The 25921-nt window shown below is 39.5% G+C and overlaps 1 pseudogene; it reads right to left on the bottom strand.

The window, feature by feature from the left end:
- Nucleotides 1-3988: 3988 nt before the first annotated feature.
- Nucleotides 3989-25921, bottom strand: part of LOC136164170 (DDB1- and CUL4-associated factor 13-like) — a 37477-nt pseudogene continuing 15544 nt past the window's right edge.

The raw sequence follows: 25921 nt of genomic DNA, 5'->3' as shown, positions 1-25921 counted from the left end.
AGACGGTTAGTGGGAAGTTGCTACATAACACAAGGGAGCCCAGTCTGACGCTCTGTAATGACCCAGAGAGGTGGGATGGGAGAGGGGAGGGACAGAAAGGATGCATATATATAATTGTGGCTGATTCACATTGTTATATGGCAGAAACCAACAAAAAGCTGTAAAGCAACTTTCCACCAATTAAAAAAAATAAATTAAAAAAAAGATTGTTAATCATTGTCAGTGTTCCATATCTTAACTCATGTGGTGGTGACCTGAGTGCTCACTATATTCACCCTTCTGCACTCATATTTCACAGTGTACTAACATAAAAGAAAAACATATTAAATTTGTAAAACTTGGGAAAAAAGAATTTAATTCCAAGGGATAAAAGAAAGAAAAGCCAGACTTCACAGCAAAAAGTGAAAGCCAAATTTGATTCACGTTAGCATCAGTAGAATTTTGAAAGTGTGAGTGATGTCACTTAGGTGTGATGAAAACACAGTCTTCCTGCTGGTTTAAAATATTCTGCTTTAATAAATAAGTTATCTGCCATAATTTTAAAGAATCAGGTGTATATGAAAATGTTTAAGTACGTCTCCAACTTTGCTAAAATTATGCTTTGCCCACTGAAAGGGGAATTATTCTTGTTTTTTCCATTTAATGCATTGTGATGTCAAGCAAAGTCTCCTGGGGTAGAGGCATCGTCTTCCAGTCCAACCGCAGCCCTGTTCCACTTGACTAGGCTTGCAGAGCAGCCCAAGGAGGTCAGACCCTCTCCATTGACACTAATGGACCATTTTATGCAAAACTGTTCGTTTTCCGGAAGGGACCATGTCTGACTGGTGGAGTGATTCACAAAAATCACTTCATTAAATGACTGCTCCTCATGCATGGCCCACTCCCTTTAGTGGGCTGGACACTGAGCCACGCATGGGTACGCAAGGCAGGGAAGCTCTTCCTTGCACTGTGAGTTCAACGCCTGGTTCCAGGTCTCGCTCTCAGACAATGACATCCTGGGACTAGCACACAGGTTAAGAACCTTGGTGACTCTGTTCATCCCTGGCATGCCAGCCCCACACAGAGAGCCTCTGAGAACCTGCCCCCTCTGTCTCCACACCAACCCTAGTTGTATTCTTTTCCCCAATTCTCCTTGGAGCAGCAAATGACTCTCTTCACAACAATCTCCTTCTGGATGGACTCCTGAGAGCTGATACCCGCGAACCTGGGAAACCAGTATGCTTCTCCAAAAAGAACGCTTGCTCCCAGAAATTCTCCCACAACCTCCAACAACATGGCAAGTCCAAAGATGTAAAAATATCAGAGGAAGAAGTTGCTTAACTTGGAAAAGGAGACAGGAACCAGGTTTGTTGAGATTTGAAAGGCAGAATGAGAAGTTGAGGTGCTGGTTTGGGCCTGGTAAACATCCTGGGAAATTCTGGGACAGTTTATCTAAACCTGTTGGAGCTTCCATAGATGAAGTTATCTTCAGCTGTGGGTCACTCTGATCTCCTGAAGTCTCCTGGCTTACCTGAAGTCAGTGCTTCCACAGGCAAAAGGTCACAGCTTGTCATTTGTCTGAATGAAACTTCTCTAAATAAGAAGTTTCTCTCACATTATTTTTCAACTTCTGCATTGCGTAGGGCAATGGCACGATTTCACTGAACGTTCAGAGTCCAAACCCTTTGACTTTTGAAAATACTAAAAATGAGTTCTTTGTCTTTAAGAATGCCACGGCAAGCGATGTGTGCAAGGTCCGTTTTGCGTGATTTGCACATCCCAGGACTGCTTCGAGCTCAGCTGCACCAGGCTAATTTCCATAAGCATCATGTGGTGTTACAGAAACCACATTTTGCCAAGCTGTCAACTATACAGCCTTCTCTTTGCTAAACAGACTCCCATTAAAACTGTCTGCACAATTTGTCAGTTAAATGAGGTACAAGAGGGACGCTCTATTTGCCCCTAATTAGCTGCGCAGACTACCTTTGTCTGTTTGATTAAGCATTCACATTATCAATTTTGTTTAATCTGATTCATTTCACACACCTCCCCCGGGACAAAGCCCATACGGTTAACTAATCTCTGATATCATCTCTCATATCAGGCAGCTCTCATCTCCCCCGGAATACGTTCTACCCACAGGCTCCACGATCGTCAAGCTCCACGGAGGGGAGTTGGTCGGATGAGGGGCAGAAATTTAGCTCAGCAACTGGAGCTGAACTCCGACATGCCTAACTTAAAGCCTCAAGCAGATTCTTCCTTGGTGCCATCTGTCCACATTATCCATCCATTCATTTAGTCGTATTCACTAATTCATTCATTCTGGCAGTAAACATATTGTCTGCCTACTATGCACCAGGGTCTGTGCTGCGAGCTGGGAGGGATACAAAGATGTATAAGCTAAGGTTCCTGCTTTCAAATTGCTTATTTTCTCAGCCCCCAAGATTACTGCACAAACCATCAACTAGAGTAGAAAGCACACTTGCTCCCTGAGGCCAGTTCTTCTAATATCTGTCACACATGGCCTATTCAACTCAGCTACCAAACAACTCTCCAAAGAAAGATTTCGGATCAAGGCATAAAAGCAAGTGGTTATGGTTTCCTGAAATAATCTTGCCTCCCTCTCCTGTTGGGAAACATAGTTGGCAATGGAGACGGAGGAGTTTTAGAAACTAGAAAAAACAATCACTGTTGATCTTCAATAGTTCTGAAATGTCATTGTAGCTGATAACTTCATAAAAGTTATTGCTTAGTGAAAGCAAACCACTAAGTTATTTAACCTGACATCTTCCATAAGTTGATAGAACAAATGCTAACCACTAGTAGAAAAGATGAAATTTTTGAGAGAAAGGTGATTGGCTTAATTTAGTGGGAAGTATAAAACTATTCTGAAGAATATGTATACTTATATATATAGTACATCTTATTTATATGCATAATATATATGTATGACTGAATCACTTTGCTATACATCTGAAACTTACACAACAATTGCAAATCAACTATATTTTAATAAAAATTTAAAAAAAATTCTTAAGATGAGAGCAGTTGAAAACTATTCAAGAATTCATGGCTCATGAAACACTTGTATTCCTGAAAATCTATATCAAAACCTTATGCTGATCAAGATGGCAATCTCAGAATCATATTCCCCCTTGAAGGTTTTTGAGTCCCAGCAGGGGATAAGTCGTTGAAAATGAATAATTGAGTCTCAGAAAACAGATGTGGAAGGCTTTGGAGTTTTTCAGTGTGATCCTCTACCTGTCCCAGAGACTCCTGGACGACATTCCTAGATGAAGGAATTGTCAGATTCTGTGTAAGTGCGTCCAGAAGTGGGTTCCACATTCTGCAAGTCTGACCTCCCCTTTTCAGTCAGTTCTGGCTAGCAGAAATGTAGTGGTTATGTTTGCTGAGATCTTCCCCGTGGAACACCCCCTCCCTGATTTCAGGCAGCTGGTCCGAGCAGGCAGGCCTCACACCTAAATAATTTTGAGGACAGCCTTAGTTTTCCTACCCAGGACCTTCCTTCTCTCAGCACACTCCCTTCAATGTTTTCAGTGGTTCTGCATCTGGTGGTTTCTGGTCCTTCTGCCTTCTCCAGTCATTCTCTTCCAAGTATTCTTTGGTTAGTTATCCTTCCTCTCAAAGCCTGATCCCCAGAGCTAAGAACTGTTTCCAGGAGTTTATAACATATGCGTATGTCCGGGAGTGAGACTATCCCAGACTCTGGACCACGTCTGGTCCAGTTCTACCAATGTGATCTAAGATCACGCTGACTTGTTCAATAGCATCATTGCTCTGTGGATTCATATTGACTGAAAATCCTTGGGGTCTTTTACATGAGGCTTTTATTCAGCTCTCATCACTCTGGATTTGCCATGCTATTCAATTTTATGTTAATCCCTGTTATTTATTATCTTGGTAACATCAATTAAGTTTATTTCATTTTTTTTTTACTAGAGCCATTAGTTTTATTTGTGGAGTTTACAAATCAAAACATAGCAAATAATTACACGTCAATATCGGTTGGAATACCAAATATTATTTCACAACTCCCACTGTGTGTTTTTCTCTCTGACACAAGCTGCATAGATCCAGGCTTTCTATGTTTGATATGATTCAGTTCCTTTCTTCGACAAGCTTCTTTCATGACGTGCTGTTCCTAAATCTGACTGTAAATAGGTTTTGTTAGATGTTAGTGACAAGGGACACATTTCATGTGAGGATGATGTTGAAATTTCTCCTTTAATTTCTGGTTATAATCTGTGGCTGTATTTTCTCAAGGTGTAACCACACCCAACTTTTCAGAAGCATTAGTTTTTCATAGATGAATGTTTATTTCATTATATCCATATATGATGTACAGTACTTGCTGTCAAAAGTGCATTTTACATGGATAACATGGTTTTTTGTTTTGTTTTTGGCCCCATCTTGCTGTTTATGGGATCTTAATTCCCTGACCAGGGATCAAACCCACACCTCCTGCACTGGAAGTGCAGCATCTTAACCAGGGTAGTCCCACAGATAACATATTGCATTCTCTGTGTGAGATAGACTTTTGTCCACAGGTAAGGTTCATATGGATTTATCAAAACTAGCAGACACAAAAGATTTCCCAGTGGTAGAGTAATCCACATCAAGCCCCACAGATACATGAACTATATGTACAATTACAGGCCTGCCCAGAGCATACATAGTGTAAGTATATAAGTCGTCATCTTCACTTGCTGCGCTAAGAATGAAAGCTTCCATAGGGCTTCAGCAGATTGTATTGGTTCTCATATCCAAGATGATCTTTTTCAGAGAAGTAGCTTACCTCATATCATATAGTATATTCCTGTGAGAAGCACAGCTTCCCAAGAGAAATGTTTCAATTAGGTTAAAGTTAACACCGTTTATACCATCAAAGCCCCAAGTCATTGAACATATAGGATTGACTCTTTGTTTATCCTAAACGTCTACTTGCTATCCACATGTGGCAAAAATGACTTCTTTCCAGTGATGATCAATTCCTGTATATCCTGTCTTTCCTAATACTGTGTGCAACAATTCCTCCTCTTCTTCATAGTTTGGTCCACCCATTTTCCATTGCTTCAGAGTTTTAACTACCAACAGTAAAAAGAAAAAAAATCCCACAAAACAAGCACATATTCTTTATACAAAATCTTCATGTGCTTGTACCATATGAGTACATTTTCATTTAGTCAGGTTCCAGATTCTAACCTCGCCATCACATGCCGCAGAGAGTACAGTAGGCAGGCTCTTTGGATGCTTTGCCAAGCCACTGACTCCATCTCAGTGACCCGCCAGGGAAACATCAGTTCATTTCAGTTTGTGGGTTTCCATCTAGCTCTGCCCTCTTGACTTCTGTGGTCTCCCAACTTAATAAGGATGACATCATTATTTCATCCCAATTATTGATTAAAATGATTTTTAAAAGGACACAAATCAAGTGAGTAACAGAAAGTTACCAAAGTTTCTAGAATGATGATAACAACTACTACCATATATTGGACAATTATTCATGCCAGACACTACACTAAGTACTTTATGTATCTCATCTCCCATGCAGCATTCAGAAAACTCTATAGTATCATTGGCACCAGATTATAGATGAGAAAATTGACTAGAAGTCTAAGAAGGTAACTTGCCCTAAAGAATGCAGTTAATAATTATGTGGAGGAAGAACTTGACTGACTCATGCCTGAGCCCAGTTTACTAAGCACTCTCCTGTAATCATGTCTGTAAGGAAAATGTATCAAACCATAGACAAAGTCAATGACAGAAATGAGCAAGGTACCTTTTATAACCCTTTGCATTAATGCATGTTTGTTAGTTTACCACACATCTCTCTCAAGTGTAAGGGGTTGAATTCCTCATACTCTTCTATTCAAGTCACACTATTATTGCTGTGGGGCTCCATTCACATTTTACTTGCTTCTTCTTTTAACCCCAATTTTCCACTTCCATTCACCTCTCCCCATAGGAAATCATGCTAAGGTGTTTGATCTATAACCTTGAATTTGTATATATCTTTGTAAAATATGGAGTGTTATTGTTTTGACTGGTTTTTTTTTTTTTTTAACCTAAATACACTGGGCTGTAGACCTCATTCAGTTTCTAATTTTTATTCCTGAGCACATTCTGTTAGAAATCTACCTATGTTGCAGGGCATGCATCTAGATTGCCTCTCACAGCTGTGTAGTATTCCATGACCTGTATGGACCACATCTTATTTGTCTATTCCTCTAGAGGTAGACAAGTAGGTTGCCTCCAACTTTCTGCTATCACAAACGAGGCCAAGAAACATCTTGGTATGTGAAATTTATGATCTTGAGTAATAATTTCTCTGGACTATGGATCAAGGGCAGAGGTTCTAGGGCATAGATAAGTAAGTGTTCAGTAGTCCCAAAAGCAGAACACAGGATTTCTGTTTTCCTGCATGACCTATTTGGTATTTAAAAATGTTCAGTTTTTGCCAATCTGATGTGTGTGAAGACACTTCTCACTACTGTTTTATCATGTGTTTATCTGATCATTTATGGATTTGAATACCTGTCTATACATTGTTGGGCTTCCCGGTAGCTTAGCGGTAAAGAATCTGCCTGCAATGCAGGAGCCCCAGAAGATGCAAGTTTGATCCTTGGGTCAGGAATATCCCCTGGAGGAGGGCATGGCAACCCACTTCAGTGTTCTTGCATGGAGAATCCCATGGACAGAAGAGCCTGGCAGGCTACAGTCCATAGGGTTGCAAAGAGTTGGATATAAATGGAGCAACTTGGCACACATGCACACACTGTGTATTTGTAAGCAATTTGAATTTCTTTTTCTGTATTTGTCTTTTTATATCTTAGTCCATTTTTCTATTTGTTTTCTTATTTCCAGATAAGTGGCAAGAATTCTTTGCATAAAAACATACTTGTTATATTTTCTTATTTATTTTATTGTTTACTTAATTCATACCTACTCCTATATAGTGAATAATAGCAACACTCTTCAAAAAATTCTGACCATCTGTAGGCAATAACAAATCTTGAAACAATTTGTGTTAACCTTAAGAGTGCCCAACTCTAAATGAGAATTGACTCTGATTGCTTAGCAAATATCACCAAAATGCAAATGAATTTACCATAAGAACACCTATTCACAATAAAAGATTGAAGGAGAAAAGCAATATGGTCAACAATATGATAATTTTCATAGATGCAGAGAAAATCATTTGATAAAATTCAGCATCTACATGTAATTTTAAAAAACAGCACAAATTTTTCTAGATGTGAAATATTTGAAGCATTTAAAAAAATTACCATTAGGAAAATGATGTCTAATATCATCATTTCCATTCAGCATTGAACTTAAGGACACAGATGGTGTAAGAAAAAAAAATAAAAAAAGGTATAAAGATTTGTAAGGAAAAGTTTAAGTTGTCTTAATTCACTGAATTCTATATGAATAAAATTATGCAATCCATAGACAAATTATAAGAATTTGCAGGTTGGTTTAACATGAGGACTATAAGATCAATATAAAAAAACCAACTGCATTTTTATAATCAGCAAAAAACAATTAGAAAATAAATTTTGTAAACAGTAGTAAAGCATGTTATGAAATAAATTATTCTTTTGTTATATGCACTGTGTGCTTAGAGGTTTGGGAAAAAAATCTCTGTCAAAATGTTAATCATGATTTTTTTTGCAGTTTGCTTTCTTTTAAAGAGATTTATATATGACTTACTTTTCTAATAGATTAACTTCATTTTCAGAGTTTAGAAATACTGTATATAATCTGTATTTTAATTACACGTTACTTAAACTATTTAAACTTGAAGAATAAAATGTGAGCATGTACCTGGAGGGTAATGTTATTTTCTACTACTGCCAAAGCCTCTAGTTCACGGGGAAAAAAATTGCAAGAATTTTTTCTTCATGTCAGAAACTGGTTCAGTGATTTAATATTTAATTTTAAACAGCTTTTTGAACCTCTCAGAACATTAGAGAATCATCTAGTTATATAATAAATGCTTGTTACAATATCTTAAGTAAAAATTGACTTTTCATTTCTTGATTGAAATAGCTAAAAGAAAAGATAGGTTTAGGTAAAGGATTTAAGCTAGCAAGTGCTTAGAAAGTATGTTTTGCGATCACTTAAATATGGTTGGATGGCATCACCGACTCAAAGGACATGAGTTTGAGCAAGCTCCGGAGGAGGTGAAGGACAGGGAAGCCTGGTGTGCTGCAGTCCATTGGGTCCAAAAGAGTCAGACACAACTGAGCGACTGAACAACAAAAGATGCCAGTGAAAGTGAAAAAAGAGGACCACGAAAGGGAGGCACGGAAAGTGAATGTTAGTCACTCAGTCATGTCAGACTTTGCAACCCCACGGACTGTAGCCCTCCAGGCTCCTCTGTCCTTGGGGATTCTCCGGGCAAGAACACGGCAGTGGGTTGCCCTGTACTTCTCCAGGGGATCTTCCCGACTCAGGGACTGAATCTGGTCTCCTGCATTGTAAGCAGATTATTTACCATCTGAGCCATTATTTACCATCTGAGCCACCAGTAAGTACTTAGAAAGTATGTTTTGAGATTACTTAAAGACACCAAGCAGAGTTTTATTCTCATATTTGCTTTCTTATCAGTGTTTCTTTAACATCTATTTACGTGTCTACTTGTATGTTTTAATTTTTAATGTAAGTATTCTAAGGTCTTTTATTTCCCAATAAACAAACTGACAGATTTACATTTAAGACTATTACTAACTCAGTACTCTGACCTCAAGAATCACTTGATTGTTCTTCCTGGTATTAAACTTCTGTGAATAAACATAACTTGAAATGCTTATCAGCAGCCAGGAACATCTGGCTTATATGTCTAATAAAAATAAACCCTTAAGTTAAAAAATTTTTTCATAGATGCCCACAAAAATTTAACTTCATATGGGTCCTCTTTTCTCCCTGTTGTACAAATGGAATAATGATAGGTAGGAAATTAAAGTATTTCTAAGTTAAATACAAAGATATCTTATTTATTACAAAAACTATGAGAAGTTAGCCGAATGTAAATGGATCGTTCTAAAAACTTCATAGCGATGGCTTAAAGTAATCAACTCCTCATTTACATGAATAAGTTTTTTAATAGCTCTATATGCTGAGCTCTGAGAATCATTCTGACTCATTAGTTTCTTTCATCCAATGCTATTAAGTATCAATACTTATGCTCTTTGGCATTGCCATCAGTTTTATACCAATCTAATTAGTACCCCTATATGTAGTCATGTTAATTAAAAAGGATTTCAAATCTCAAAGATGGAAGTTTTATTTTCCTTCATAGCATTTGGCTAAAGAGTTTCAAATAATTATGGATAAGTGCCAAGAATCTAAATTCATTCTGCTAAGAGAAGCAAATATTGGGAGGCAACTAGTTTTCCTCCCACTTTGTGAGGAAAGTAATCTTGGGGAGGAGGTTTTATCATGCTCTGTGTTTGAGACATACAAAATGAGGAAAATTGTGGGTATTTTTTTTTTTTTTTGGTTGTTTTTGTGAACAACAGATTAACCAAACCATGTAGTCTCAGCCTTAAAATAGAGATATGCTCTTTAATCTAAAAACTCTATGGTACTCTATTTAACTCTATGGTTAAATGAACTCAACTAAATGACTTCTGGATCTCCTGACTTGTTTTTCATTGTGCATTTGCTGTTTTGTTAACTCATTTATTGATGGATTATGGATTGATTCATTCAGTAAAATGTGATGAATAAATATGTAATGATTATTTACCAAAGAGATGATATTTTGAAATAATTAAGAACAAGTTCTTTTGAGCCAGACAGCTTTGGTTTACTTTCTGGATTTTCCATAACTTTGGTCAACCCAATAACTCTACCATTTAACAGCATTGTGCCTTGATTTTCTCACCCGTAAAATGGGGATAATAATCAGGAAAGTAATAGTACCATTATCAACAAGTTAATATATATTAAGTGCTTAGTCTATCATAGCCTATCATCGTCAGCTTGTCATGTTGTAAGTATTTAATATATATTAACTGTTTTCAGTTAAGTTCAGTTAAATCGCTCAGTCGTGTCCAACTCTTTGCGACCCCATGAACCGCAACACGCCAGGCCTCCCTGTCCATCACCAACTCCTGGAGTCCACCCACCCAAATGTCCATCGAGTCGGTGATGCCATCCAACCATCTCATCCTGTCTTCCCCTTCTCCTCCTGCCCTCAATCATTCCCAGCATCAGGGTCTTTTCCAATGAGTCAGCTCTTCGCATCAGGTGGCCAAAATATTGGAGTCTCAGATTCAGCATCAGTCCTTTCAATGAAAATTCAGGACTGATTACCTTTAGGATGGACTGGTTGGATCTCCTTGCAGTCCAAGGGACTCTCAAGAGTCCTCTCCAACACCACAGTTCAAAAGCATCAATTCTTCGACACTCAACTTCCTTTATAGTCCAATTTTTACATCCATACATGACCACTGGAAAAACCATAGCCTTGACTAGACGAACCTTTGTTAACAAAGTAATGCCTCTGCTTTTTAATATGCTATCTAGGTTGGTCATAACTTTCCTTCCAAGGAGTAAGTGTCTTTTTATTTCGTGACTGCAGTCACCATCTGCAGTGATTTTGGAGCCCAGAAAAAAAAAAAGTCAGCCAGTATTTCCACTGTTTCCCCATCTATTTGCCAAGAAGTGATGGGACCAGCTGCCATGATTTTAGTTTTCTGAATGTTAAGCTTTAAGCCAACTTTTTCACTCTCCTCTTTCACTTTCATCAAGAGGCTCTTTAGTTCTTTTCCACTTTCTGCCATAAGCATGGTATCATCTGCATATCTGAGGTTATTGATATTTCTCCCAGAAATCTTGATTCCAGCTTGTGCTTCTTCCAGTCGAGCATTTCTCATGATGTACTCTGCATATATGTTAAATAAGCAGGGTGACGATATACAGCCTTGATGTACTGCTTTTCCTCTTTGGAACCAGTCTGTTGTTCCATGTGTAGTTCTAACTGTTGCTTCCTGACCTGATACAGGTTTCTTAGGAGGCAGGTCAAGTGGTCTGGTATTCCCATCTTTTTAAGAATTTTCCACAATTCATTGTGATCCATACAATCAAAGGCTTTGGCATAGTCAATAAAGCAAAAATAGATGTTTTTATGGAACTCTCTTGCTTTTTCAATGATCCAGTGGATGTTGGCAATTCGATTTCTGGTTCCTCTGCCTTTTCTAAAACCAGCTTGAACATCTGGAAGTTCTTGGTTCACGTATTGCTGAAGCCTGGCTTGGAGAATTTTAAGCATTACTTTACTAGCGTGTGAGATGAGTGCAATTGTGCAGTAGTTTGAGCATTCTTTGGCATTGCCTTTCTTTGGGATTGGAATGAAAACTGACCTTTTCCAGTCCTGTGGCCACTGCTGAGTTTTCCAAATTTGCTGGCATATTGAGTGCAGCACTTTCACAGCATCATCTTTCAGGATTTGAAATAACTCAGCTGGAATTCCATCACCTCCACTAGCTTTGTTTGTAGTGAGGCTTCCTAAGGCCCACTTGACTTCATATTCCAAGATGTCTGGCTCTAGGTGAGTGATCACACCATCACGATTATCTGGGTTGTAAAGAGCTTTTTTTGTACGGTTCTTCTGTGTATTCTTGCCACCTTTTCTTAATAGCTTCTGCTTCTGCTAGGTCCATACAATTTCTGTCCTTTACTGAGCCCATCTTTGCATGAAATGTTCCCTTGGTATCTCTAATTTTGTTGAAGAGATCTCTAGTCTTTCCCATTCTATTGTTTTCCTTTATTTCTTTGCATTGATCACTGAGGAAGGCTTTCTTATCTCTCCTTGCTATTCTTTGGAACTCTGCATTCAAATGGGTATATCTTTCCTTTTCTCATTTGCTTTTCGCTTCCCTTCTTTTCACAGTTATTTGTAAGGCCTCCTCAGACAGCCATTTTACTTTTTTGCATTTCTTTTTCTTGGCGATGGTCTTGCTTCCTGTCTCCTGTACAATGTCACGAACCTTCATCCATAGTTCATCAGGCACTCTGTCTGTCAGATCTAGTCCCTTAAATCTATTTCTCACTTACACTGTATAGTCATAAGAGATTTGATTTAGGTCATACCTGAATGGTCTAGTGGTTTTCTTCACTTTCTTCAATTTCAGTCTGAATTTGGCAATAAGGAGTTCATGAACTGAGACACAGTTAGCTCCAGGTCTTTTTTTGCTGACTGTATAGAGCTACTCCATCTTTGGCTGCAAAGAATATAATCAATCTGATTTTGGTGTCAACCATCTGATGATGTCCATGTGTAGAGTCTTCTCTTGTATTGTTGGAAGAGGGTGGTTGCTATGACCAGCGCGTTCTCTTGGCAGAACTCTATTAGCTTTTGCCCTGCTTCATTCTGTACACCAAGGCCAAATTTGCCTGTTACTCCAGGTATCTCTTGACTTCCTACTTTTGCATTCCAGCCCCCTATAATGAAAAGGACATCTTTTTTGGGTGTTAGTTCTAGAAGGTCTTGTGGGTCTTCATAGAACTGTTCAACTTCAGCTTCTTCAGAATTACTGGTCGGGGCATAGACTTGGATTACCATGATATTGAATGGTTTTACATGTGCTAAATACTGTAGGCTCAGATAGTACTCAGGACAGTAACATTTCAAACTTTAAAAGCTATTTTTAAGCTGTCTTGTACATCATAAGCTCTATAAATATTTTACTGTCATTATTAATCATTCTCAAGTTGTACTTTTCACATAAATTTATCTCTGTATGCACCAATATGCTTGGATTTGTTTTACATGATGGTTTTGTTCATCATTATTTTCTACTAGCTGAATGTCATGAAATAGGAAGTTTCTTAAATTATTGAGTTAATGAAATAAATGTCTCAATTCTGTGATTTGATTGAGTCAATAAAAAGTTATTTGTCAAACCATAAGTGTAGGCTGCTGAAAGTTTGAATCTCTTGATAGAGATGAACTTCTTTATTACAATACAGATGTGAGGTGACAGGAAGAACATCCCCTGCCTCAAGGGTAAAGAAGCCACAACAGGCTTGTATTGCAATATTCTATGTAACTTACTAAATTCCAGGCAGTAATTATCCTAGCCATGACAAAATATATAAGTGGTGTGAAGAAGTGTTAACTGAGAGACTACATAGACAATTCTTTCAGTGGAAGAGAGCTATAATCCAATAGACTATTCAAGAGCATCACCCAAGAATAACATATCCTTGGCTTAGTTCTCTGTTAATTCCTATTTCTTTTACCATAATTTTCAAATACCAAATCACATTTTTGTATATTTGGCGTCAAACAGATTCCACTTTGATAAACATTTCCTAATTAAAGGATAAAATTAAAAGAATTTATGTCACTCAATTGGATACCCAGGAGTCACAGAGCAAATAAAAAACAATTATTTGGAGACATTCTGAGTAGCCAAATAAAACTAGACTAATACCATAATAGTTTGTTCCATTCATGTAGTGTTTCTAAAATGTAGTTGTATTTGCCAAGAGTCTAACTTCAGAGGGAGTAGATGTGAAACTCTCCAATTGTCTTACTAAGATACTAGAGAAAGTATGTGTAACAACGAACATCATGTTGAGATATTCATTACAATTTTTATGGAGACACTACATGATTTTGTCACAAACATTCAGTAAGTCAATTAAAAATAGTGTGAATTTTGGCTGACTCAAGTGTTACACTTTTTGAAGACCAGATTAAGAATAGTAGATACAAGAGTACCCAGATATTATTAGGTTGGTGCAAAAGTAATTGCGGCTTTGCATTGTTGAACTTTGACATTTGATATTGGAAAACATTCTTAAATAAACATGGTTATGTTATACATTATTTTAATGTGCATTTCTTGCTTTTTTTGCTAGTGAATTATTGAAAGTGAAAGTGTTAGTCGCTCAGTCATGTCCAACCCTTTATGACTCCATACGAGGTTCCTCTGTCAGTGAGATTCTCCAGGCCAGAATACTGGAGTGGGTTGCCATTTCCTTCTCCAGGAGATTTTCCCCAACCCAGGGATGGAACCTGGGTCTCCTACATTGCAGGCAGATTCTTTACCATTTGAGCCACCCAGGAAGCCAAGTGAATTATTATTAATTACTGTTTATTTTATATGTATTTTACACTATGGAAGTGAGGTTAGACAATAAGCAAATTTGAGCAACTTTCTTATTCAAGTTCAAAATGGGTCATAAGGCAGTGGGGATAACTCACAACATCAACGACACATTTGGCCCAGGAACTGCTAATGAATGTATAGTGCAGTGGCGATTCAGAAAGTTTTGCAAAGGAGATGAGAACCTTGAAAATGAGGAGCTCAGTGGCCAGCCATTGCAAGTTGACAACAACCAATTGAGAGCAATCATCGAAGCTGAATCCTCTTACAACTACATGAGAAGTTGCCAAAGAACTCACTGTTGACCATTCTATGGTCATTTGGCATTTGAAGTAAATTGGAAGGTGAAAAGCTCGTTAAATGAGAGCCACAAATCAAAGAAGTCTTCGTTTTGAAGTGTTATCTCCTCTTATTCTACGCAAAAACAACAAACCATCCCTCAATTGGATTATAATGTGCAATGAAAAGTGGATTTTATATGACAACCAGGGATAAGCAGCCCCGTGGTTGGACTGAGAAGCTCCAAAGCACTTCCCAAAGCCAAACTTGCACCAAAAAAAGATCATGGTCACTGTTTAGTGGTCTGCTGCAGGTCTGATCTACTACAGCTTTCTGAATCCTGGCAAAACCATTACATTTGAGAAGTATGCTCAGCAAATCAAATGATGTTCTGAAACCTGCAACACCTGCAGCCAGCATTGGTTAACAGAAAGGGCCCAATTCTTCTCTACGGACAATGCCTGCCCTCACATTGCACAACCAGTGCTTCAAAAGTTGAATGAATTGGACTACAAAAGTTTTGCCTCATGCGCCATATTGACTTGACCTTTGGCCAACTGACTACCACTTCTTCAGGCATCTCGACAACTTTTTGCAGGGAAAATGCTTCCACATGAAGAAAATCCTTTTCAAGTGTTCATCAAATCCCAAAGCACACATTTTTAAGCTATAGGAGACAGGAATAACCTTATTATTCATTGGCAAAAATGTGCTGATTGTAATGGTTCCTATTTTGGTTAATAAAGACGTGTTTGAGCCTAGTTATAATGATTTAAAATTCAGGATTTGAAACTGCAATTACTTTTTTACCAACCTAGCAAATAGCTAAGCTTTCCAGTAAAGAGCCATTTAGTAGATTAAATGGTGTGATTCATGAAAGCAGAAACTGAGAAAAAACCAGTAGGAGAAAGTTAGAGAGTTAGACCTGTTGAGTTGATACATCAATGAGATGTACTTGAATATTTGGAAAAATTCACCAGTAAAAGCATTCCAATTGGACTATTTTTGTGAATAAATTTAAACTATTAAGTAAAACTATTTAATGATTACAAGGCTAATCATTTACATGTTTTGAGTATATTCTGGTAAGTTTTAATTTTCTGTAAAATTATCCATTTTATCCAAGTTTTCAAATTTACTTGGACAAATTTTTCCAATGTATGCTTATATACATTTTTAATCTCATGCTCTGTTGAATTTTTTTTCTTAAAAATGAGTTTTCATCGAAAATGAATTGATCTATAAAGTAGAAATAGAGTCCCAGATGTAGAAAACAAACTTATGATTAACAGGGAGTAAGTGGGGGGAGGGGTGCATTTCATTCTGTCTGCCCTCTGACAGATGAGGATAAGAGGCTTATGGAAGCTTCCTGATGGGAGAGACTGACTGTGAGGGAAATTGGGTCTTGCTCTGATGGGCAGGGCCATTCTCAATAAATTTTTAATCCAACTTTCTGTTGGTGGGCGGGGCTGTGTTCCTTCCCTGTTGCTTAACCTGAGACCAAACTATGGTGGAGGTAATGAAGATAATGGCAATCTCCTTCAAAAGGTCCCATGCACACACTACCATACTCAATGTCCCCGACACTGCAGCAGACCACTGCCGACCCACGCATTCGCTGGAGACTCCTGGAAACTCACAGGCAAGTCTGAGTCAGTGTCTTGTGGGGTCACTGCTTCTTTCTCCTGGGTCCTGGCATGCAAAAGGTTTCACTTATACCCTCTAATAGTCGGTTTCCCTGGTTCTGTGTAAGTTCTGGCAGCTCTATGGTTGGGTTAATGGTGACCTCCTCCAAGAGGGCTTATGCCACACCCAGGTCTGCTGCCCCCAGACCCCCGCCCTGGTGGGAGGCCACTGGAGACATGCAAACACTCAATGAAAGGTATGGCTCAGTCTCTGTGGGGTCTCCTGGTATACACAAGGTTTTGTTTGAGCCCTCTGAGTGTCTCTGTAGGGTATGGGGTTTGATTCTAAATGCGATTTTGCCCCTCCTACCATCTTCTTGGAGCTTCTCCTTTGTCCTTGGACATAAGGTATCTTTTTTTGGTGGGATCCAAGATTCTCCTGTGGATGGTTGTTCAGCAGCAAGTTGTAATTTTGGAGTTCTTACAGGAGAAAATGGGCACACATCTTTCTACACCATCGACTTTTGTAGTTAGGAAGCTGTACTTAGGTCTTCCACATTGCAGGTGGATTCTTTACCAGCTGAGCCACAAGGGAAGCCCAAGAATACTGGAGTAGGTAGCCTATAACTTCTCCAGTGGATCTTCCTGGCCTAGGAATTGAACCACAGTCTCCTGCATTGAGGCAGGTTCTTTACCAACTGAGCTATCAGGGAAGCCCTAATCAAATTGATCACATGGACCACAGACTTGTTTAATTCAATGAAACTATGAGCCATGCCCTGTAGGGACACCCAAGATGGATGGGTCATGGTGGAGAGGTCTGACCGAATGCGGTCCACTGGAGAAGGGAATGGCAAACCACTTCAGTATTCTTGCCTTGAGAACCCCATGAACAGTATGAAAAGGCAGAAAGATACGACACAGAAAGATGAACTCTTGAGGTTGGTAGGTGCCCATTATACTACTGGAGAGGAGTGGAGAAATAACTTCAGAAAGAATGAAGGGATGGAGCCAAAGCAAGAACAATGCCCAGTTGTGGATGTGACTGGTGATGGAAGTAAAGTCTGATGCTATAAAGAACAATACTGCATAGGAACCTGGAATGTTAGGTCCATGAATCAAGGTAAATTGGAAGTGGTCAAACAGGATATGGCAAGAGTAAAAATCAATTTTAGGAATCAGTGAACTAAAATGGACTGGAATGGGTGAATTTAACTCGGATGATCATTATAGCTACTACAGTGGACAAGAATCCCTTTTGAGAAATGAAGTAGCCATCGTGGTCAACAAAAGAGTGTAAAATGCAGTTCTTCAGTGCAATCTCAAAAATGACAGAATGATCTCTGTTCATTTCCAAGGCAAACCATTCAGTATCACAGTAGTCCAAGTCTATGCCTTAACCAGTAATGCTGAAGAAGCTGAAGTTGAATGGTTCTATGAAGACCTACAAGACCTTCTAGAACTAACACCCAAAAAAGATGTCCTTTTCATTATAGAGGACTGGAATGCAAAAGTAGAAAGTCAAGAGATACCTGGAGTAACAGGCAAATTTGGCCTTGGAGTACAGAGTAAAGCAGGGCAAAGGCTAATAGAGTCTTGCCAAGAGAACACACTGGTCATAGCAAACACCCTCTTACAACAACACAAGAGAAGACTACACATGGACATCACCAGATGGTCCATACTGAAACCAGATTGATTATATTCTTTGCAGCCAAAGAACCAGAAGCTCTACACAGTCATTGAAAACAAGACTGGGAGCTGACTGTGGCTCAAATCATGAACTACTTATTGCCAAGTTCAGACTTAAATTGAAGAAAGTAGGGAAAACCACTAGACCATCCAGATATGACCTAAATCAAATCCCTTATGATTATACAGTGATGTGACAAATAGAGTCAAGGGATAAGACTTGAGAGACAGAGAGCCTGATGAACTATGGATGGAGGTTTGTGACATTGTACAGCAGACAGGGAGTAAGACCATCCCCAAGAAAAAAAATGCCAAAAGGCAAAATGGCTGTCTGAGCAGGCTTTACAAATACCTGAGAAAAAAAGAGAAGTGAGAAGCAAAGGAGAAAAGGAAAGATATACCCATTTGAATGCAGAGTTCCAAAGAGTAGCAAGGAGAGATAAGAAAGACTTCCTCAGTGATCAATGTAAAGAAATAGAGGAAAACAATAGAATGGGAAAGACTAGAGATTTCTTCAGGAAAATTAGGGTTACCAAAGGAACATTTCATGCAAATTTGGGCACCATAAAGGACAGAAATGGTATGGACCTAACAGAAGCAGAAGATATTAAGAAAAGGTGGCAAGAATACACAGAAGAAATATACAAAAAAGATTTTCATGACCCAGATAACCGCAGTGGTGTCATCACCCACCCAGAGCCAGACATCCTGGATGAGAAGTCAGCTGGGCCTTAGGAAGCATCACTATGAACAAAGCTAGTAGAGGTGATGGAATTCTAGTTGAGATATTTCAAATCCTGAAAGATGATGCTGTGAAAGTGTTGCACTCAATATGCCAGCAAATTTGGAAAACTCACCAGTGGCCACAGGACTGGAAAAGATCCGTTTTCATTCCAGTCCCTAAGAAAGGCAATGCCAAAGAATGCTCAAACTACTGCACAATTGCACTCATCTCACACGCTAGTAAAGTGATGCTCAAAATTCTCCAAGCCAGGATTCAGCAATACGTGAACTGTGAACTTCCAGATGTTCAAGTTGGATTTAGAAAAGGCAGAGGAACCAGAGATCAAATTGCCAACATTTGCTGGATCATCAAAAAAGCAAGAGAGTTCCAGAAAAACCTCTACTCCTGTTTTATTGATTATGCCAAAGCCTTTGATTGTGTGGATCACAATGAACTATGGAAAATTCTTGAAGAGATGGGAATACCAGACCGCCTTACCTGCCTCCTGAGAAATCTGTATGCCGGTCAGGAAGCAACAGTTAGAACTGGAGATGGAATAATGGACTGGTTCCAAATAGGAAAACGAGTAGTTCAAGGCTGTATGTTGTCACCCTGCTTATTTAAATTATATGTGGAGTACATCATGCAAAATGACAGGCTGGAGGAAGCACAAGCTGGAATCAAGATTGCTGGGAGAAATATCAATAACCTCAGATACAGAGATGACACTAATGATATGGCAGAAAATGAAGAAGAGCTAAAGAGCCTCTTGATGAAAGTGAATGAGGAGAGTGAAAAAGTTGGCTAAAACTTGACATTCAGAAAACTAAGATCATGGCATCTGGTTCCATCATTTCATGGCAAGTAGATGGGGAAAAAATGGAAATGGTGAGAGACTATTTTGGGGGCTCCAAAATCACTGCAGATGGTGACTGCAGCCATGAAATTAAAAGATGCTTGCTCCTTGGAAGAAAAGATATGACCAACCTAGACAGCATATTAAAAAGCAGAGACATTACTTGGCATATTTTGGTTTAATTGCAGTCTTTTTTTCTTCTAAGTGGAACAGTGTTGATAATGCTGCATTTTACAAATGATAAATGTCTTAGATTTTTTTCAAATTTCATAAACAGGTGTTGGCAGTGGTTAATCTAGTGTTTAAAGTACAGAAAGTCAAGATGAGATTGTGATTGTAATGCAGGAGGAATAAACCTCACTCAAGGGCTTCCTTCATAGCTCAGTGGTAAAGAATTCACCTGCCAGTGCAGGAGACACAGATTCTGTCACTGGGTAAGGAAAATCCACTGGAGAAGGAAATGGCAACCTGCTCCAGTATTCTTGCCTGGGAAATCCCATGGGCAGAGGAGCCTGGTGGGCTGCAGTCCATGGGGTCGCAAAGAGTTGGACACGACTGAGCGACTTCACTTTCACTTTTCACTTTCATGCATTGGAGAAGGAAATGGCAGTCCACTCCAGTGTTCTTGCCTGGAGAATCCCAGGGACGGGGAAGCCTGGTGAGCTGCCATCTATGGGGTCGTACAGAGTTGGACACGACTGAAGCGTCTTAGCAGCAGCAGCAGCAGTGCTGTGTTAGATGGAGTGTATAATTTTTCCTATTACTGTTTAGAAGACTGAATGTGGAAGAATATATGTTGTTGGACAAACAACAGGTGGACCATCCTGTACATCAGTCATATGGACCTGCATAAAATCACTTTCCTTTGCAGTCATTGTGAATTCTGCCTTCATTAGGTGAAACACTTGAACTACATTTTTCAGACTCTTGAGAGTAGACAAGTGTCTACCAAGCAGATGAACCCAAGAGACACAGAGGTTGGAGAACAGAAAAGAAAATTTAAACAACTCAAGTGATGAGGTAGCAATATTGTAAATTGCAAGCAGTAAGCCACAGGTAATTGTCAAAGCCACACTAAAGAATGTAAATTCCATTTCTTGAAATGTAGGATCATCTCAATGATCCCTTATTTGGAATTCACACTATGGAGGTATATGATGGGGATTATCCTAAGCTGGAGATATTGAGTTGGGAATGGCAGAAAGTCAGTAAGATAATAGGTCTAAGGCTCCAGAAAGAAGTTTAAAGTATTTATTTGTAGGGTCTAAGATAAAGCAATGGACTAGAAAGTTAGAAAGAAACGGAATGGTGAGATGCTTAGGCAAGTTTGGGATAATAAGAAAATACTGTGAGAGGAAGAAAGAATACATAAGACAAAATATACATACACAGAAACACAAACAGTGTATTAACAACTTGATTTCATGACATCCACTATTAGGAATTACCCTTCCGTTAGCTGTCCATCTTTGCTGCTATTCCCACTGGGTCCTGAAAGCCATATATTCAGGAACAGGTCAGTCCTTGAAATGAAGAGAAATCCAGCGGCAAAATTTCCCCCTTCCTCTCTTGTTTTGGAATTATCTCTCCTTTTTTCCGAGGGAAAATTTTTGCCCATTGTTTTCTCGTCTTTTTATGCTGACATTTAAATTGAACAAAGTCTCTAGAGGATATACTCCATGCAGTAGTTGACTATAGCTAACAGATTTCTAGAAAAATCCTTGAGAATCCATGCTCCCAGCTTTTGTGGTAATTACACTGAACTTAGCATTGTACAACAGCTGAAATACTAAACTGTTTAACAGAATGCTTTCCTAGAAGGTCAAAACAAAGTATGAAGATCTATCTTAACTAATTTCTACTTCAAACTGCTTTTATTTGAGTGTGGCCAATTAAAAATAAAAAAGAACACAAAGTCTTTGACAGTCCTCCCATTGAGAGCTGAGGTCCTGGCCTTATTCCCTTGTATCTAAGTGGCTCATCACTGCTTTGCCCAACAAAGCCCAGTGGAAGTGGTGGTTCTGGGCTCAGATCTTATGAGACTGACAGCCTTAATTTTTCTTTCTTGGAACACTTGTTCTTGGCTCCTCTTGGCCATCTGAGCCTCTAGGTAAGTTCTAGTACTCTGCTGGAGAAACTGCATGACAAGGTCCTGACACTACATAGCAAGGGACCAAACTGAACCCAGTCTCCTATCTTTTCTGACCAAGACTCTAAGCATGAGAGCAAACCACTCTTTAACCTCCCAGACTAGCCCAGTAGTGTGTTACTCACTCAGTCCTGCTGGACTCTTTGCTACCTCTGCCCATGGAATTTTCCAGGCAAGAATACTGGAGTGGGTAGCCACTCCCTTCTCCAGGGGATCTTCCTGATCTAGGGATCAAACCTGGGTCACCTGCACTGCAGGCAGATTCTTTACCTTCTAAGCCACCAGGGAAGCCCCGCCACCTGCTAAATGCCACTGAAAGGCCCTCAGTCAATGCCATGTGGAGCAGAAGTGCTCAGCCAGGTTCTGCTCAAATACTTGATACACAGATCATGGGATTTAATGAAATGACTGATATTTTAAGTCACCACATTTTGGGATAGGTTGTTACCTCGTCGTAGATAGTTTGAAAAAGAAGCATGCGGCATGTTAAAGCTGCATTTGAAGACTATTTTTAACAGTCTCCCAGAAATTTCTCCTTAATATGCTTCATAATTGAGAGTTGCCTTCTGTTCTTTTTGGTGAGTACTTTAAGGATTCTTATCCCTTACGCCCTTCTCTTAAGGAACTACACACATAAGCCTGTGCTCATTTGGGAGCTCCATACTTTTTATTTTTAATAAAAAATAGCATAAAGCACAAATCTTCCTCTTCTCTCTTGTTCTTACTCCTATTTTAACTACTAAGTAAGACACATAAGTAAAGTATTTACATATCTATGTTTTATAGTTACTCATATACATGGAGATATTTACATATAAATACACACATATACAGGGGCTTCCCAGGTGACTCAGTGGTAAAGAATCGACCTGCAATGCAGGAGCCGCAAGAAATACAGATTTGATCCTTGGGTCAGGAAGATCCCCTGGAGGGGGAATGGCAACCCACTCCAGTATTTTTGCCTGGATAAATTCCTTGGACAGCGAACCCTGGCAGGCTACAATCCATGGGATTGCAAAGAGTCAGACACAACTGAAGCGACCGAACATGCACACACTCATACACACACACATACATTAATATATACATACATATTTTTACACATTTTAAAAACTAGGAAGGTAATGCTCCCCGCAGTGGCTGTGTTCCAAGCTTACTCCACCTAATGCCTACAGACGGAGTGGGTGAAGCTATGTGCAGACCTGTAAAGCATTTGGGATGCTCCTGGGTAAAATGTGGTGCTGAAATTATAAGACCATTATCGTTAACAATGGGCAGGAGATTCCTCTTCATTTCTCCCGGAGAGATTCTGGGGGTTGAAGGATGTTTCCTTTCATCACCGTGCTGACCTCACCTGATGGAGCCTTTGAAAGGGAGCCCACTCTGCTCTCCCCGAGGTCCAAGCATCGCCTACACTCAGAGCCACGGGACCACAGTCTACGGTAAAGAAATTCCTTTGCCAGACAAAACGGTTACAGCAGGTGGTGGTCATTACCCAGAATAGTGCTTCAGAGGGATTAAATGTGAGAAATGCCACAGAAGGAAAAAGAGCTACATTTAGGACAGCTTCATCAGTCTAAGTATACATCCCAGACATTCTAGTATAATATCTGTGATCCACATTTGAGTTGACATGTAGAGCTACACAATATAAACCAGTGCTTAGTTATTTAGTAAAATAATAACAACCATGATTACAGAATGCCTCTTATGTGCTAGGCACTCTATATACCTTTCTCATTTAATCATAATTGTGGATCCAGAAGTCGGTAAGTACCTTTTATTATACAGATGGGTGTGTTTAGTAACATGCCCAGGATAACAGGTAACCTGTCCAGCTAAAAATGACGTAAGTAGGCTTCAATGGCTTTCTGATACAAAAGTTGCTGTTTCTTCCACATGTATACACAAAATTGGCAGTATAGTCTTAGAATTTAGATTCATCTGCTTAAAAAAACAAACAAGACAGTAGCAATAACTAGACATGTAAGACCACTGGAAAAAAATTTTTTTTTTTTTTGCTACAGTGAGGATTCTGAAAGGGTTAGTTACCAAAAAGGAGATAGTGGTTAAAATAAATACTGAAAAAACACAGAAGCAGTAAAGAATAAAAACAAACATTAGTAAAGTATTTTCAACCATCTAAGTACTGATGAAAGTTCTTATATATTAATATATTTCATTCTCTACAATGACTCGATGGCATAGGTATTACTAAGAGCTCCATCTTACAAATGGGGAAACTGAGGCACTGATAGGTTAAGTTGCCCAAGTTTACACAGCCTGTAGGTAAAAAAGCCAGGCTAAAGTCAGGAATCTAGTCCTTGAGTCTAACCAGTTAAACTTGAATGCTTTGGCCAGGGTTGGAAGGTTGGTTGTGTGACTTTCTAGTTTCATGCTGCATAGATGTTGTTTATATTCCTCATCTCTAGAATACGGGGGGGTGGTGGTGGTTTAGTCACTAAGTTATGTCTGACTCTTGCGATCCCGTGGACTGTAGCCTGCCAGGTTCCTCTGTCCATGGGATTCTCTGGGCAAGAATACTGGAATCGGTTGCCATTTCCTTTTCCAGGGGATCTTCGCGACCCAGGAATTGAACCCAGATCTCCTGCATTACAGGCAGATGATTTACAGGCAGATGATTTACCAACTGCGCTATGAGGGAAGCCCAGAATAGGGAGGCTGGTACCCCAGTCTATGAAACTGCTGGAAGGAGTACGCGTGTGATTCCTCAGCAGCACCAGTCTACGCCTGCCCTTAATAGATTCTCAACAAGTATTAATCTCTTCCCAATGTGGGGCTGCTTCCCTGCTTGTTTCTTCTCTTCTTTCTTTCACCTTCTTGCTTTTTCAACCTCCCTCATTGACTTCTGCTTTGGTTCATTAGTGGCTGCCTCTTGTACTTCAGGGTGGTTTGCATCCACAAAGGCAGTAGGGTGGGCACCCTGCCTTCCAGCTGGTGGTGGTGCCCAGAGGAGGGAGGACAGCTGCTCAGACCCTTTACCACTCTCTGTTCTTCCTCCCCCTTCATCTGGGCTCAAGCCACTCAAGGTCATTGCAGTAGGAAGTCTGACGGATGCCCTGGGGTAAGAAAATGTCTGTTGCTCCAAAGTTCAGAGCTAGCGCTGGGGAGAGTTCCAGCACGTCGCTGCAGGAAATGCTGGTACCAGAACTGGGGGTGCTCCAACATCATGTATGTGGTGACAACACCATTGTCCCACAGTCTGCTCTTGGATTTGTCTGCTTCGGGCCCCTAGAACGAGAGCAGAGGAAACATCAGCTGGGCTGGCACCGTCCTTTTTCTTTCATGTCCCCCTTGTCTACAGTTAGAAAGTGAGATGGCTAATTTTGTGCCTGACGAGAAAGGACGGATCATTTTCTCAGATGCTGTTATCAGCAGAGTCAGAGCTGGTACACTCTCCCGGGGAGCCCCTGAACCACAGGTTACTGGCAGGCAGACAAACACTCGCTGACAGCCATTTGTGACCAACTATGAAACACCATCTGCCGTGGCTGGGGGAGGAAGTGCTCCAGCAAGTGAGAGTCATCCTAGACCTCCTCACTGTTAATTCAGGGTAGACTTTCAGGAGCTCTAAAGGAAAACCAGTTTTGTCTTCCTGAATAGTAAGTCTCACCCAGACTGGTACACACATAAATTGTAGAATATCGATGCTTCCCTAAAGGTGAAAAAAGTTTCAATTTATCTTTCTGTTAAAATGCAAACATTAACCACTAAATCCAGCAAAAATTTTGTGAAATAAATATAGCCCAGAACTGAACAAAGTTTCTTCGGAGACTTGAGCCAGCTTGTGCATAGACCTCACTAAAAGGACAGTGACTGGATTGATACGTCATTGACGTTTTGCTTGAGACTGAAAAAAGAAAATTCTTTATTCCTGTGTTTTTTGAGAGGAGAGGGTGCTGACAGTTTCCAGAAGGTGTTCTGTTTCAAAATTCAAGATGTATGTCCAAAAAAAGTATAGTTATTCATAATGAGTAATGGAAACATTCCAAAGAAAATGGTGCTTCGCTAAGAGAAAAGATTTCAGTTCTTTGAGATACTTAGGAAAAGAGTCTTTCTTGCTCGTTAACTTTAATAAGGCATACAGCCAAAGGCATATGCCAACTCTCTCCCTCTATGGTTAGGAGTCTGGATTTTCATTTTTAGGAGTCTTAATAGTTCTGTGTCTCATGATTAAGTAATGAGAGCTGGCATCAAAGTATCTGAAGTTTAGCTGATCTTGCATTTATCTTTATAGGCTAGGCAAGATCGTAAAACAAAATATTTTAGAGTCAAGTACACAAACACAGATAAAAAGGTAGAGAGATAGACACAAACAGTAGAAAAATGCCAGTTCTTATTGACTCTGCTTTAACTCAGAGGTCTCAACAGGGGTTACAAGGTTTGCTGGTAAGAAATACTATTTGTAGATTAAAATACCTGAGTTCTGGATCCTAGCTCCCAACTGAA

This window comes from Muntiacus reevesi, chromosome 3, assembly GCF_963930625.1.
Source record: "Muntiacus reevesi chromosome 3, mMunRee1.1, whole genome shotgun sequence".
Taxonomy (NCBI): domain Eukaryota; kingdom Metazoa; phylum Chordata; class Mammalia; order Artiodactyla; family Cervidae; genus Muntiacus; species Muntiacus reevesi.
The sequence above is the reverse complement of the archived record's forward strand: the minus strand, read 5'-3'. Positions and strand labels throughout refer to the sequence as shown.